General features: G+C 33.4%; 1 long non-coding RNA gene across 2 annotated transcripts; it reads right to left on the bottom strand.

Annotated features, from left to right (window-relative positions):
- Positions 1-142: 142 nt before the first annotated feature.
- Positions 143-6,369, bottom strand: LOC122418111 (uncharacterized). 2 transcript variants are annotated; one of them, XR_006262433.1, is made up of 3 exons: positions 615-764; positions 280-361; positions 143-197 (listed from the first exon to the last, which is right to left on the bottom strand). It is a non-coding gene; the product is annotated as an uncharacterized lncRNA (long non-coding RNA). The 2 variants fall into 2 exon arrangements; XR_006262434.1 differs by adding an exon at positions 6,331-6,369 and having other exon boundaries at positions 192-361; positions 615-702.
- Between the last annotated feature and the right edge of the window lie 11,048 nt (positions 6,370-17,417).

Raw genomic sequence — 17,417 nt, 5'->3', positions numbered from 1 at the left:
GACAGCCCTGTCGTCTGCTGGCCCGAGGCTCTCGCCGAGACTATACTTTCTCTGAATAAAACGATTCGCGGTGGTGGGGGTAAAACTGGAATGTCATTTTCTAGAATTGAGGAGCAGCGAAAATTAGTTTGGAGACTCATTTTCAAAATCCCTTTCGAATGAGCCCGAATCCAGCACGATCAGTAGCGTAATAATTGCTGAAAAAATACTTTGTACAGGCTCAAGATTATGCAAAAGCTACTAACCCATTTATAAGTTTGACGTGTCTGTATATAATACCATCAAAGGCCTCATGTCCCTGGAGCTAACTTCACGGTGGTGTCGTGGACTGACGTCACATGCCAGCAACTCCACCTCGTCGCTATATAACCGAGATATTATGAAAAAGGGTTATGTTGTTTTGACAATGCGAAGTTCGGAATGTGTGTATCGTGTGCTTGATAAATTCGTGGTAATCAATTAATTGTGTCATACTTTTCTACCGTGAATTCTTTCTAAACATAGATTTATTTAAATGAATAATTGGTTGAATGTAAATAAATTCCAATAATTTTTTTAAAACTTTTATCAAATAAAAATGTCTAATCCAATGTATTTTTGTCATATTTCCTTACATTTAGTTTGGCCGTGCCCTCCAGTCCCTTTTTTCCACCGCTCTTTAGCTTACAGTTTATCCATACCAATTTCTGTTCATTCTGTGGACTATATGTGTGTTGTGTATTTCTATTTCCTCTCATTGAGTTCATCAACATAGTTTGAAGATTTATGACAATAACTCTTGTTCAATCTGATTGGTTGTTTAAGGAGTTTCGGTACAAAAGTCAAAATATTAAGAAATTGATCAAATTTGGTGATAATGTTCTTCAACATCAAGTGCGAAAACACAAATTTTTTCAAAATTTTCTTCTACTTAGTTATCGAGTAATTACGCATTAAAGCAGATTTCTTATGCCCGGAATGTATACCTATATATATGGAAACGCTATGCTTATACACGTAAACTTTAGTGATCAATTACTCGATAACTGTGTAGAAGAAAAATCTTAAAAAATTTGTATTGTCAAATTTGGCACTAAAGAATATGTTCACCAAATTTTATAAAATTCTAAACTTTTTGAAATTTTTTATGTTTTTAGCATGGTTTAGCATGGCAACATTGTATCGCCTGTACCGAAACTCCTTAAACACCTGAGTTTGAAAAAAATCTTTTTGCCAAGTAAATGCATAGATATTCACTTGAGTTGTTACATGATGAATTTGGAAATTAATTTCAATGAGTCATTGGGTGCTTTTTTCTTCGTGATATCAAAATTTGTATCTTGGTAATGCAATGGACACCTCAAGTTTAACAACATGATTAAGCGACAGTATATTGAGTATTTCCACATTATGTTTGCGATTGGCATTATAGGTTGAAAAATTCATGTTCGCAAGTCTACATTTGATCATTTTTGGATGCAATCAAATATTTTATCTGCGTATAACCATGGAGACATACAAAATTGTTTCAATATGCACCATATGTCTTTCACATTTTTTCTTGAATGTGTCATAATAACTTTCAAAAATGTGGCTCAGGAAATTTTGAAATGTTTTTCCCCAGCGTATCAAAGTTTGTATTACTGGTATGCAGCGAGTACCTGTTAACTTTGATATTTCTGTAAAGCGGCCAGTTTGCAAATCATTTCATTTTTTGGTTTCAACTGTAGTATATAAACAAAGAAATTCATTACTAAAGTCTTCAGCTGCTTACTACTTCAGCGAATAGGGCTGAAATTGTTGTCGTTGAAAGCCAATGCACATATACATCAAACAATTTGAAGTTCTGTTCGCTTTTCAGTACGCTGTCTTTTTACTTTTAGTGTTGGCAGGATTAATTTAATGAATTTGTGGTAAGAAAATTTAGCTAAATAAACCACAGCGGATACTTGCAAACTATGAAAATTCTATGTATTGACATGTGCACCAAGTATAATCACTTCCTATTATTTGATTTGGAAGGTGCATAGAAAAAATAGATAATAAAAATAATTCAAAATGCTACAAAAAGTCATTGTTGGCTCATTTATGAATGGCATAAGAATTTATGATTTCAGAATGCAAAACATACCCTGAAAAATGAGCAATTCTATTGCTCTTGACACGTTTTATACTTTTTCTTTCTCCGGTTGAATCTTTGTGTCTACATGCAGACTGAAAATTTTATGCATCGACATGTGTGTATCAACTTTCTATCTTTGGGTATGGTAATATGAATAAAAAAGAATGCTTCAAAAAGTTATTGAAAGCACATTTTTAAATGTAATAAAAATTTCTAGTTTCAGAATGCAATATATTTTTCTTAAAAAAGCCAATTCTGGTGGACTTGGTGGGCATTATATGTTATTTCGCTCCCTCTCTCTCTCTTTCCATCAAATTTTAGGGAAAATCAACGAATACATGTGTTTCATTAAAAATCCTTCATATCTTTTTTATTCAAAATGATTTCATGAAAAAAATTGAAAGCAATATTTATAAATAAGCCGGAAAAACTTCACGAAAATGGAAAAAACTTGTAAACATTACGAATAATGATTTAAATCTCACAAAATGGTGGAAACATTCAAAATCGTTGAAAAATTACGGAGATCACTACGAACATTTGAATAATATAAAAATTATTATGAAATGGACACAATTTGACTAAAATCATTGGAGAAATTATTTTTAAACATCACAATCCCCTAGGAAAAAAAGGTTGGGACAAGTACATTGATGGTCCCTCGTTTGCTGATAATTCCATCCATAAAACAAACTTTAAAATAAAATTTTTATAAAAAATGGGCAAAAAAATTATTTTATAAAAAAAATACAGAACAATTCGAAAAAAATTTCACAAATCTTGAAAAAACATTATCTTTAAAAAAAACTAAACTTTATCTATTTTTTAAAGTGTTAAAAGAATCAAATAACAAGTATAAAATAATAATCGAAAAATCGCGCTTGAAATCATTTTGGAAACCGATGCCTCATTCTTCTTATTTGATTCGAAGCGCTTAATCAATTGAAAAAAATTCCATCTAATTTACGTGCAGCATTAAAATTTATTATATCAATTCGAGGCCAAGTATTTTCTAATAAATTGAAAAAAGTTACCACTTGAGTTACCTGCAGCACTAAAATTTATGATATCAATCGAAGGACAAGTAATTTATGAGTATAACTCCAAATTTCAACATTATCGAATTGTGCTAAGAAGCTTTTAAATTCAAAAAAATCACATGCAAGCTAGTCATTTCTTACTCTATGGTGGCAGAGACAATCGATTCTTTTCAGACTTTCAGGAGCTACTGATATTATTCACAATATTCGACGTCGATTGGATCGATAGAAATTATGTTTAAATATGAGTTAAAAGTACTTGTCCGGCCCATCACTTTCCATTCAAATAAAAATCAATCATAAAAAAACGAAACTGTACGGGAGAATCCGGTTAAAAATTTATTGAAATGCGATTTAGGTTAGTTATGCCGAATGAAATTCGTTCGTTGGAAGAAGTGAGAAGTAAAAACTGCCGTCATAGCAATACAAACTGGGGAGTTATTTTGGAAACTTCAACATATTTAATGTGCAAAATGTTTTTTATTTATCGATACATAATAACATCTTTTGTATATTACAGGACAATTCGTTTCCATTCTTATTAAATTAGTGCTATAAAGAGAAAATTACTTGAAGATAACTCTCTAAATTCCCTCTGCATGAATATTTGTGCTCCATCAGTTCTAAAAAAGCCCTCATTTTTATTTAAATATAATAAGTTTAATGGAAAGTGATGGGCCGGACAAGTACTTTTAACTCATATTTAAACATAATTTCTATCGATCCAATCGACGTCGAATATTGTGAATAATATCAGTAGCTCCTGAAAGTCTAAAAAGAATCGATTGTCTCTGCCACCATAGAGTAAGAAATGACTAGCTTGCATGTGATTTTTTTGCATTTAAAAGCTTCTTAAAACAAATCCATAATGTTGAAATTTGGAGTTACTCATAAATTACTTGTCCTTCGATTGATATCATAAATTTTAGTGCTGCACGTAACTCAAATGGTAACTTTTTTCAATTTATTAGAAAATACTTGGTCTCGAATTGATATAATAAATTTTAATGCTGCACGTAAATTAGATGGAATTTTTTTTAATTGATTTAGCCCTTCGAATCAAATAAGAAGAATGAGGCATCGGTTTCCAAAATGATTTCAAGCGCGATTTTGCGGTTTTTATTTTTTACTTAATATTTGATTCTTTTAACACTTTAAAAAATAGATACAGTTTAGTTTTTTTTAAAGATAATGCTTTTTCAACATTTGTGAAATTTTTTTCGAATTGTTCTGTATTTTTTTTATAAAATAATTGTTTTGCCCATTTTTTATAAAAATTTTATTTTAAAGTTTGTTTTATGGATGGAATTCTCAGCAAACGAGGGTCCATCAATGTACTTGTCCCAACCTTTTTTTCCTAGGGGAAGTTTATGGTTTGATATCACGTCTTTTTTCTCAAAAGTTCCTTATTTATATTCAGCTGACTATAGGATTTTACTTTAAATTTCTATGAATTATTTATGATTTTCGGTTTATAACGTTGGTTTTCACAAAAAAAGACCTATTTTTCGTCAAATTTGTACTGGAAATATTTCGTCACAGGTCTGTTCTTGGACTTTGGCGATTTTTTCCCTTGTACTCTAATATGTTTTGTTAATTAGGAACCCAAGAGCACGGTCGAAAGCGGGTTGGAGGCCGGGATATGATTTTCGGCTTATAACGTTGGTTTCCAAGAAAAAAGACCTATTTTTCGTCAAAATTGTACTGGAATTATTTCGTCACAGGTCTGTCCTTGGACTTTGGCGATTTTTTTCCTTGTACTCTGATATGTTTTATAAATTAGGAACCAAAGAGCACGGTCGAAAGCGGGTTGGGGGCCGGGATATGATTTTCGGCTTATAACGTTAGAAAAAAGAAAGGAAAAGAGGAAAGATAGATCAAATTCAAGTCACAACAAATCCAAGAGAATTGGCCATTTTTAAATGTCGTTTTTGCTTTCTGAATCTAGACATTTTCATGTCATCCAAAACGTGCCCCCGATGGTATATATTTCCAAAGTTTGCAAGTGGCCACTGAGATTCACTTATCTACAGTTTGATAGTTGCAGAAAAAAGGCACCCGGAAACATTCATTATGTCATAACTCAACGAAGGAAAAAAACTGAGCGTACTTATTTCAACAGAGCAACGGAATTCAACGACGTTTAAGGTACCTGCATTGGTTTTGGAGAAAAACAATTTCAGGAGAACTTAGAATTGAATTCAGAAATTTAAAAACTCACAATAGAATAGAAAAAGGAAAATTTAGATATTTAGAAAAGCTGAAGACGTTTGAGATGAATTTTTGAGATTACATGTAACTGTTGGAGTAAAAAATCTAATTCATTGGCACACATGCTGCGACACTAAAATATGAAAGTTTGAAGGTTTTCGCTCCATACCGCAGTAATACAAACTTCAATATTATTTGGAAAGAAACACTTTAAAGTTTGCTGAACTAAGTTCCATTACATATTACCATAATCAAAGATAGGGGGTGATAATAGCACATATACTTACCCACAGAAATTTCAGAGTTCGCAGGTTTCTGCTGCGATTCAATGTATCTGCGCAATTAGTTTGGAAGACAGCAATTTCAAATCCATCCATAAATGATCAACTGAAGACTTTTGTAATGAGTTTTTCCCTTCATATTTATGTTACAGTGAGAGTCAAAAAGTAAAATGAATGGCACAGTATATAAATTTTATAGTTTGCAGATTTTTACTGTATTTCAATGATCCAAATTTATATTATTATAGTGAAAAGTTGTTAGAAGTCATGATGTTACATTAAAATAACATAGCGCACATAACATTCAGAAATTCTGTAGGTTTCCATGATGTTGGCAGGCATTATACTTAATCGCATCCAAAACTGAGCAACTGTAGACTTATCGTAATGAATGTTTTCACCAATAATTCCACATTTGCAGTTTGCAGAATAGGAATACTCATCATACACATTATTTCATAAGTATTGTTGACAAAATTTGTGTTTGCCTACCGCACTGTGAAGATTCAACTTTTCATATTATCAGCAAAAAGAGCATCCAAAGACTTTTTGGAACAAGTTTCAAAATTTATTACTTGACAGACCAGGTGGAAAAAGAATAATTACACTTATATCAAGACCAAAAACTATTTTGAGAATCTGATGTACAAAAGGTGTGATTGATGATCATAGTTGGAAATCTCTTGAATCACGTTACCACAATCAGCATGAAGAAGTAGTAGAAAATCAGAGGACACATCTCAGGCAACGAATTAATAATATGTATCGATGCGCTGCAAACCAATGGAGTCAAAACAAGGATCGGAAAGAGCAGAGCCAAACTCAATAGGAAGCAAAATATGGGAATATTCAAAAATAATGATGACACAAGAAATAAATTAGAAAACATTTATTCGATTGGAGTTTCTCACATTATATACTAACAGTTCCGTGTGTTCTTGTTTTATTAATTATCAACCATAATTCTTCAGATCGGAAAAAGAAAATTTGACGTTATAGGTTGACGAACATTTTTCCTTACAACTTCCAGACCTATTCTTGATAAACTGATTTGCCTTATTTATTTTATTATTCACTAACAGGGCGAACGTTTGTTACATTTGTCCCGCACTTCGTAACGTCAAACCCCGGCCGGTTCGTTACGACACAGCTATCAAAGGGAACTCGTATATATAACCTACATTATTAGGCCTGCTACACACGGTCAATAACATTACGCAATGAAGGTGATTGCACAATATTATTGAACGTGTAGATGTAGTATTGAAACATTGGGCAATCATTCAACAGAAGTTTGAGCTATCTTAAATTTATGGCGCACTACACACCATACAAACTTATTGTGCAATATTACTGTGCAATATTATTGACCGTGTGTAGCGAGCCTAACAGACGATAACAGACGGTATACAAGAAAATATTGAGGACTATCAGAAATTCTTTCATCGGCGATTGGTCGAGACGTATAGATTCTCAACGGTGATTTGTTGTGATGGGCATCAAGAGGCCCTTGTATCCCCGATAACCAAACGTGGCGTTCAGAAAATTCTAGCGTCAGATGAACGCCAGAAACGCGTTAGCCTGTGACGCTCGGCGTCACGCTGCTGTAACGCCACTAGCGCGCCATCTACTTCGCCATTTTCATATTCGTTTGGCGTTAGCGAGTAACGCTATAGTACAAGATCCCAGCTTATTGAACCATCCCTCATCGAGTTTCCAAATAAAATCAAGAGACTCGGTAGAGTCTCGGGACAAGTACATTGATAGCCCTGTCGTCTGGTGGCCTGAGGCTCTCGCCGAGACTATCTTTTCTCTGAATGAAACGATTCGCGGTGGTGGGGGTAAAACTGGCATGTCATTTTCTAGAATTGCGGAGCTCAAGAGATGTTTTATTAAGCGAAAATTAGTTTGGAGACTAAATTTCAAAATCTCTTTCGAATGAGCCCGAAACCAACACGATCAGTAGCGTAATTGCTGAGAAAAAACTTTGCACAGGCTCAAGATTATGCAAAAGTTACTAACACATTTAGAAATTTGACATGCTGTATATAATGCCATCAAAGGCCTCATGTCCCTCGGTCTAACTTCGCAGCGGTGTCGCGGACTGACGTCACATGCCGAGAGCTCGAAAGTCACCAGCCGACGTTTCACGTCATGTTGACGTTTGGGGTTATGATGTTATGAAGTGTGTGCGGGATAACTAAAAATAATTTTCGTCATCTAACGAAGTGCATATTACTATTTATTGCGTTAAATTTTGTGATATACTAAACCGGTATCAAAGCGGCCGCGTAAATGTAGTCTGTGATATGTGTGCGAAAAAGGATATAAAAAATGCGCGATGAATATGTCAACGAAAACTTTTCAAGATTTCATTATTTTGTTCGACTGGAAATAAGCGTTAACTAAAATAATCTTTCAATTAAATCAGAGTGCGAGAAATATTGTCCAGTGTAAATATATCGTCAGTAGGCTAGGTTATATATATGAAGGCGTCAGATTATATATATGAATAAATACAACAAAAACACACAGAACTGTTAGAATGATGTTGTAAACTTTAATTGGATAAAGTTTTCTAATTTATTTCTCATGTTTCCCATATTTTGCCTCATATTCAGTTTGGCTCTGTCCTCTCCAATCCTTGTTTTCACTCCATCGGTTTGCAGCGGATCGATACATATCATTAATTAATTGCCTAATATGTGTCCTATGATTTTCTACTATTTCTTCATGCTGATTGTGGTAACGTGATTCAAGAGGTTTCCAGCTATGATCATCAATCTCACATTTTGTACATCAGATTCTCAAAACAGTTTCTGGTCTCGATATAAATGTAGTTATTCTTTTTCCACCTGGTCTGTCGAGTAACAAATTTTGAAACTTTTTCCAAAAAGTCTTTGGATGCTTTGTTTGCTGATCATATGAAAAGTCGAATCTTTGGAATGCAGTAGGCAAACAAAAATTTTGACAACAATACTTATGAAATGACATGTATGTTGAGTATTCTCACTTTGCAAACTACAAATGTGGAATTATTAGTGAAAAGATTCATTACGCTAAGTCTACAGTTGCTCAGTTTTGGATGCGATCAAATATAATGCCTGCTAACATCCATGGGAACATACAGAATTTCTGAATTCAATGTTCGCTATGTCATTTCAACGTAACATCATGACTTTTGCCAACTTTTCTCTATAATACTATAGATTTGGATTATTGAAATTCAGCAAAAATCTGCGAATTATAAAATTGATATACTGAGGCGGATCATACTGCTCGGCGAGAAAGTAAACGACCGTACCGACACAGGTTGTGCGGTACGACTATTGACCGATCGCGGCGCTAGCGCCTGGGCTTACTTATCGACCCACATTGCAGTGATCATACCAAAAAGAATAATTGCATTGAAATTCAATTGAATAAATTCAAATTCGCTTATAAACAAATTTGGAACGTAGAAAATAAATGAGTAGAAGGCGAAGGGTGAAAATCTCAGAGTTAATTTGATTAAAAGCTTAAGAAATACTACAAATTTAAATGAGCCGCATAATTTCAAATTCAAACACATCTCGCGCGCCCCATCGATCAAGTCCACAGTGGCCAATGAGAAAATTAGACCAATACGAAATTTTAAAGTTAAACGAATAAGAAAATTTCTCTTTGACGATTCGCAACACCGAAGCCTCGAGTGGCGCAGCATCAAAATCTCAAAAATTAGCCATTGGTCGAAATTAAACGACCAATAACAAATCAATTCAAACATAAATTCGACCAATCAGAAAATCAAGCAGAAAAGAGAAGGTTTGAGATTAAATCATTAGCGAACAAAGGAAATTGGCGCATTCCGCCAAAATTATTATTATTATTTTTCCTTGTATCTCTTGCGTATAAAAGGGCGTCGAGAACTAGTCAGAGGAGCCAGTCTAGTCCTCATCACGCTAGACCCGCTGTCACTAGCTGATCTCGAGACTCGCAACTCGGATTCGCATTACGCAAACTAGCCGACTCTGGCCTAGGAAACCAGAGCCCGCATTACGCACTATAAAAAAAACAAATATATATAGCTCAGTAAGCAAATTTTATAAACCACCGACTCATGCTGACAGGATGGGCCCCATTCGATTTCGTTTGGGTTCAGGATTATCAGTGTGGGGCACCGATCTAGTCAGGAGGCCGGGGATGGTTCGATTTCGTTCTGTCTGAAGATTTCTGACTAGATTACCCATCCTTGTCTGCCAAGAGGGAGGTGACCGTTCGGGTTCGTTCGGTCAAAAGATTCTTGGTGGATTCCTCTCACTCATGCCAGGAGGGCGGGGACAGTTCGATTTCGTTCTGTCTGAAGATTCCTGGGTGGGTTCTAATCCTTGAATAAATCCTTTTTGGCTTCCTCAACTCAAGTAGAGTCAATTTAAAAGTTTTTGATCAAACATTTTTTTTTTAAGAATCCAAATTATTTTGCGAATCACTCAGAATTATCAAATTATTTTGGGAAACATTTAATCATTGTTGAATTATTTTGGGAAATACCTAATCGTTTGCGAAACACTAAATTTTATTTGCGAAACACTAAATTTAGTTTGCGAAACATAAATTATTGTTCAAGTTACTGTGCGAAACACTAAAGTATTATAAAATTCATTTGCGAAACACTGATTTCCTATCGAATTATATTGCGAAATATCTGATAGTTTGCGAATTTAAAATCATTTGCGATAAACGAAATTATTAGAAAATTAGTTTGCAAATCTCAAAATTATTTTGCTAAAACACAAATTACTGTAAAAATGATTTAGAATCTATTGGCGAAACATTAATGAGGACCGAATTAAATTTATTTGCGAACCTTTTGCGAATCAATAAAAATCATTTATGCGATCAAATTATTTTGCGACATTTAAACAAAAATTATTTGCGAGCATCGAATTAGAAATTATTCCTTTCATTTTGTTAAATTATTATGCGAATCAGAAACTATTTACGAACAATTAATTTGGAAAGATTAAAAAAAGGAAATTTGCTGAGATTTTGTACTCAAACAAACACCAAAAACAACAAACAAAAATTGAATAAAAGTTTTCTTTTGTTTATTTTCATATTACTTTGAGTTAACTCTTGTTTTTCTTTCATACCTGCTCCTTTTATTCATAAGAAGCTCGAATTCACGCGTACCGGGGTGTTCTGCCACAATCGTACCGTTACAATACTGTGCCACTCATTTTACTTTTTAAAACTAACTGTAACATATATATGAAGTAAACACTCATCACAGAAGTCTTCAGTTGCTCATTTATGGATAACTTTTAAATTGCTGTCTACAAAATTTATTGCGCAGATACATTGAATCGCAGCAGATACCTGCGAACTCTGAAATTTCTGTGCATAAATATGTGTGTTAAGTATCACCCCCTATCTTTGATTATGAGAATGAGTAATAGAACTTGGTTTAGTAAGTTTTAAAGTATTTCTTTTTAAATACTATTGAAGTTTGTATTACTGCGGTATGAAGCGAATACCTCCAAACTCTCATATTTTTGTGTCGCAGCATGTGTGCCAATCATTTAAATTTTTTACTCCAACCGTAACATGTAATCTCAAAAATTCATCACAAACGTCTTCAGCTTTTCTAAATTCCTAAATTTTCCGTTTTCTATTTTATTCTGAGTTTTTAAACTTTTAAATTCATTCCTGAATTCTCCTGAAATTGTTTTTCTCCAAAACCAATGCAGATACCTTAAACGTCTTTGAATTCGGTTGCTGTGTTGAATTAAGTACGCTCAGTTTGTTTTGCTTCTCTGAGTTCTGACATAATAAATGTTTCCGGGTGCCTTTTTTCAGCAACTATCAAACTGTAGATAATTGGATCTCAGCGACCACTTGCAAACTTTGGAAATATATTTCATCAGGGACACGTTTTGAATGACACGAAAATGTCTAGATTCAGAATGCAAAAGCAACATTTAAAAAGGGCCAATTCTGTTGGATTTGTTGTGTCTTGAATTTGATCTATCTTTCCTCTTTTCCTTTCTTTTTCCTAACGTTATCAGCCGAAAATCATATCTCGGCCCGCAACACGCATTGCTCCATGCTCTTGAGTTCCCGATGGACGAAACATATTAGAAGAGAAGGAGAAAAATCACCAAAGTCCAAGAATAAACCTCTATCGAAATATTTTCAGTACAATTTCGACGAAAAATAGGTCTTTTTTCGTGAAAACCAACGTTACACGCCGAAAATTATAAACAATTCATAGAAATTTAAACTAAAATCTTTTAGTCATCTGAACATAAATAAGAATCTTTTGAGAAAAAAGACGTGATATCAAACCATAAACTTCCCCTAGGGAAAAAAAAGGTTGGGACAAGTACATTGATGGTCCCTCGTTTGCTGATAATTCCACCCATAAAAAAAACTTTAAACAAAATTTTTTTTTAATTGTAAAAAAAATTATTTCGTAAAAAAAAATACAGAACAATTCGAAAAATTTTTACAAATCTTGAAAAAACGTTATATTAAAAAAAAATTAATCTGCATCTATTTTTTAAAGTGTCAAAAGAATCAAATAACAAGTAAAAAATAATAAACCGAAAAATCGCCCTTGAAATCATTTTGGAAACCGATGCCTCATTCTTTTTATTTTATTCGAACAGCTAAATCAATTGAGAAAAATTCCATCTAATTTACGTGCAACATTAAAATTTATTATATCAATTCGAGGCCAAGTATTTTCTAATGAATTGAAAAAAATTACCATTTGAATTACGTGCAGCACTAAAATTTATGATATCAATCGGTGGACAAGTATTTTATTAGTAACTCCAAATTTTGACATTATTGAATTGTTCTAAGAAGCTTTCAAATCCAAAAGAATCACATGCAAGCTAGTCATTTCTTACTCTATGGTGGCAGAGACTTATAAGAAAATCGATTCTTCTCAGACTTTCAGGATCCTCTGGTATTATTCACAAAATTCGACATCGATTGGATCGATACAAATTATGTTTAAATATGTGTTAAAAGTACTTGTCCGGCCCATCACTTTCCGTTTAAGTTGTTTATCCAAAAATTTCCAAAACTCCTGCCCTCAAAATGTTGTATAGCAACACCATGCTAACCTATCAATGCGCAAAACGAAAATTTTGTACACGCAATTTCAAGTACAGAGTTTTAACTGAGAAACAAAAGAAAAATTCTTCAAAATCTGCTATAGGTGCTTTTTTAGGGTACTCTTTCGGAATCTGGTATTTATTTTGTAAAATTAGCTCTAAATCTTTATTATTTTTGCGTTTTGAAATGAAAAGTTAAGAATTTTTAACGTTTTATTTTCCTTCAAATCGACTTTTGTTATTGTTGCTGCACTCAAATAACCATATTATCGCCAGCAAAGGTGTTCTTAATGTCTAATCTTTTCAGAACACTAGTTATAAACACTTTTTTCTCACTCAGTTTATGCAAAATAGCGGTTTTTGCAAAACAACATGACGTAAATTTTCATGATTTTTTTCTTAAAAGTCTTAACTAAACAAAGAAATGTTACGGAACAAAAAGTATTCAGAATCATCTAAAGAATAAGTGTAAGTTTTTTGAAAAAATTTCTAACTATTTTTGTATTTTTCAATTTTGACAAATTTTGAAAAATTTCAAAAATTATGAACCTATTTATTATGCGATGGAAAAGAATTTTTTTTTTCAAAAAGTTTCAATTATACAAAAATAGTTAGAAAATTTTTGAAAAAATTCACACGTATTCTTTGGATGATGCTCAATACTTTTTATTCCATAAAATTTTTCCTTTAGTTGAGACTTTTCGAGAAAAAAATCATGAAAATTTACATCATGCTGTTTTGCAAAAACCGTTATCTTGAAAAAACCGAGTGAGAAAAAAGAGTTCATAACCAATGTTTTGGAAAGGTCCGACTTTAAGTACACCTTTACTGGCAATAACGTAAGTGCAGCAACAATAACAAAAATTGATTTAAAAGAAGAAAAACGTAAAAAATTCGTGACTCTTCAATTTAAAATGTAAAAATAATAAAGATTTCGAGTTAATTTTGTAAAATAAATGCCAGATTCTGAAAGAGCTCCCTCAAAAACCTTCTATATAAGATTTTAAAGAATTTTTCTTTTGTTCCTCAGTTAAAACTGTGTACTTGTTTGTAAAACTATGTTTTGAAATTTTTTTTCATGTAGTAACATGTTTGTAAAGTAATTTCTAAAAATTTCAAGATTTTCCCAAAGTATTGAGGCCCACAGTTAAACTGTGACCAGAAACGCAGAAAACCTCCATGTATTTTAAACGCAAAACTTCAACCCCCGTAGTCGAGGGTTAAACACTGTCTTAAAAATCTGAAATATTACAGCATTACTTTTTATGTATTTCGAACCGATTTAGGGAGCGGAAAGCGTAAAATAAATTTTGACCCCAAATAACGACCACCCTAATGGAGACAGATGAATTCGACTAGAGTTTTGAATGTTGAAAATAAATAAAGTTAAAACTTCAAGGTTTGAAGCATGTTTACATCGAAAATAGAATGTTAACAATCGCCCACAGAACGGCGATTAAAATTTCGTTATCCAAAAATTCGACTATCAATATTTCGATTCATAAATGACTACAATCAGCGACACTGTGAATATTCACAATTTCAAAAATATAATAATAAAAGACTAAATATTACTGAGGTTGAAATACTGAAACACCAAAAAGTCGAACGGTCGAAATGGCGAAACGTTAGGAAGTCGACTTATCAAAATAAAGAAATGCAGATGAGCTCAAAATACACGCGTTTCACTCATTCACTTACTCAGACTGGTGATCTCCAATTTCAAAAATGGTCATTTTGACTTTCGCTTTTTAAAGCCATCGCTATTCCGCATATCTAAGTTTTGTAGACTCGATAAATTAACTTTCGATTTTTTGCTACTCTATATTCTGGTCTGTCTATAAAACAACTTATTCCCATTTTGAATTCGAAAATGTGAACTTTTGACATTCGTGGCCTTTAAAAATTTTATTCGAAATGAAAACTATCGAAACATATATTTTTGAGTAAATACGAATTCAAAGAATGAATATTCGATTAATCGCGTAATCTGCTAAATAGTCGACCGGAAATAAGAATTTCGAATTACTTATTTTTCTCCAATCTGATATTACAACCTTTAAAATTTCGAAATATCGATCGTTCTATAATTTGGTTATTCGAAATATTGAACCTTACCCAACAAATTCTTTTTTCATTTCTTCAGTTTTTACTTTTTTACAAATGAACTGGGTGGAAAATTAAAATTTCTAAAGAAGTTTGGTCAAAACATTACTTATTTCAGGTACCGCCATTAACATTCGCTATGCCTAATTCGATTGGCGAGAGGCCTGATTCAATATCGGAGACTCTTCGCTCAACAACGTCTAAGATGTGTTCAACAGCAGATAATTTTTTGGAATCAACGCAAATTAAGGACTCATCGGATGCAAATCTTTCAGCAAGAATATCAACTTCCAATAAAAGTACGATATGCCTGTTTTGCTCTCACAAGCAAAAGACAAGTGGAAAACACAGGTATCATCTAATAATCCCTCATCCAGAAAAAATAGTGCAAATAAAAAGAATTGCGGAGAGTTTAAATGATTCTGTGGTAATAGCAAAACTCAAGGATCGAACTTTTAGCTATCATAAGATTTGTTTCACTGCTTATCAGCAATCAGAAAAGAGGTTTACTGAGGAACGTGAACAGACAAGTTGGCATGAAAGGAGAGAGCAGCATAAACTAGCTTACGAGAGCCTTCTAAATTTTATTAACAGAGAAATAATTGAAAACAATAAAATTGTATACTTTGCTCAATTATTCTCGAGATATCAAGCTTTGTTATTGGAGTTCGGAGAGGGTAAAACAGCCTCTCAAGAAGCAGCAAATTACCGACCCGAGTACTTAGAAAAAAAACTTATAAAAAGTTTTGGTGACCACCTGACAATAGAAGCATCTGCTGGACCACGATGCAAAAAAATTGTTTACAAAACAGACATAGACGTATCTATAATGGCCAATAACACCAAATTTTTGGAGACTAAAGAAGATAATAAATTCGAAGATGTAGCTTTTTATTTAAGGAATCTTATAAAGACTATGGATTGCAAACCGCTGCCGAGTCATTTAACACCTGATGATATTATTAATGGAGAATGCGAAATTCCTTCAAAATTATTTGAATTTGTACACAACCTCATCGGTGGACCCCATGCTTCTAACAAATCCAATGAGATCACTGTTAAAGTGACGTCATTCTGCAGCGATCTTATTTATGCTGTCACAAAAGGTAGATGAAAGCCTGCGAAAAATTTAACCCTCGGATTAGCTATGAAGTCCTTAACAAATTCTCGGCAAGTAATAACGATGCTCAACAGATATGGACATACAATAGGATATAATTTAGCTGAAGAGTTGGAGACGGAAATTACTTATACAGCTGTCGAAGATAATAAAATAATACCAGCAGGTATCGACATCGTAAATGGACGCAGCACTCATGTAGCGTTTGATAATTTTGATCGCTTTGTTGATACAACATCAGGAAAAGATACAATGCACGATACAGTTGGAATAATCTATCAATTTCCCCATGCAGAAAATAAAAATCCTCATGAAATTGAAACCGCGACTTCTTCAACATTTCCACTGGATGACAAGAGAGAAAAATATGGCCCTCCAGCACGAAAAAGACGCCGCTTTAATGAAATTTCACGAGGAATCCCATCATATTACTCAAAACCAACGGCTAGTATGCAGATGCTTACTGTTGATTCATTTAATCGTGTAATCGGCCTATGCAAAGAAACCACAGAGATAGCTATTGATAAAGATTTGTTATGGATAATGTCTTTGTCAAGAATTGATTCTGTTCCTTTGTGGTTGGGTTTCAACTGCATGATTTTAACAGAACATAGTGAAATTCAAAAAGTTGACTACTTGCCTCCAATAAATTCTTCTCCAACGTCTTACGCTGTTGTAAATCAAACACTTGTCATGGCTCAAGAAATAGCTGAAAAGTGTGGAGAAGATGCGATTATCGTGACATATGATTTAGCTATAGCCAAAATGGCAATGCAAATTCAAGAGAATGAAAAGCCTACATTTGATAATATTTTCGTCAATTTAGGTGCGTTCCACATGCAGTTAGCATTTTTCAAAGCAATCGAGAAATTCATAGATGGCAGTGGACTAGTTGACGTACTGGTTCAGGCAGAAGTATTAGCATGCGGTTCAATGAACAGCTTTTTAGACAGCAAGCACTTTAATCGTTGTAAGCGGCTACACCCGCTGATCGCCGCTGCGTTATAAACATTGCATCTTGAACAGTATTTATCTACAGCTCAAATTTCACCTGAGATTCTGAATGAACTCTTACAATCAGTTATCGGTAATTCATCTTATCGAACTGTTTGTAATGTCGGTGAGAGGATGGAATTACCCGATTCATTGGACCGCATTATTAACGATTATAAAAAGTTCTGTAAACATACTGTAGCAGGTGAACATGGAAAAACGGCTCAGTACTACTAACAATATTGTGAGTTTATCAACTTATTTCTTCGGTTCTCCAGAAGCATCCGTACCAGTAACTTCGAACTATACTTGGACTCAATTTTCAACATGACTGATTTATTTTTTGCATTAAACCAGCCTAATTATGCAAGATGGCCCCTCATGTACTTGAGTAACTTAATTAGATTACATGAAGAAAATTCACCCCTGGTTGAGGAATTTCGAAGAGGCGCATTCGGA

This window comes from Venturia canescens, chromosome 11 (assembly GCF_019457755.1).
Source record: "Venturia canescens isolate UGA chromosome 11, ASM1945775v1, whole genome shotgun sequence".
Lineage (NCBI taxonomy): Eukaryota > Metazoa > Arthropoda > Insecta > Hymenoptera > Ichneumonidae > Venturia > Venturia canescens.
Note: the sequence above shows the minus strand (reverse complement) of the source record. Positions and strands in the feature narration are given on the sequence as shown.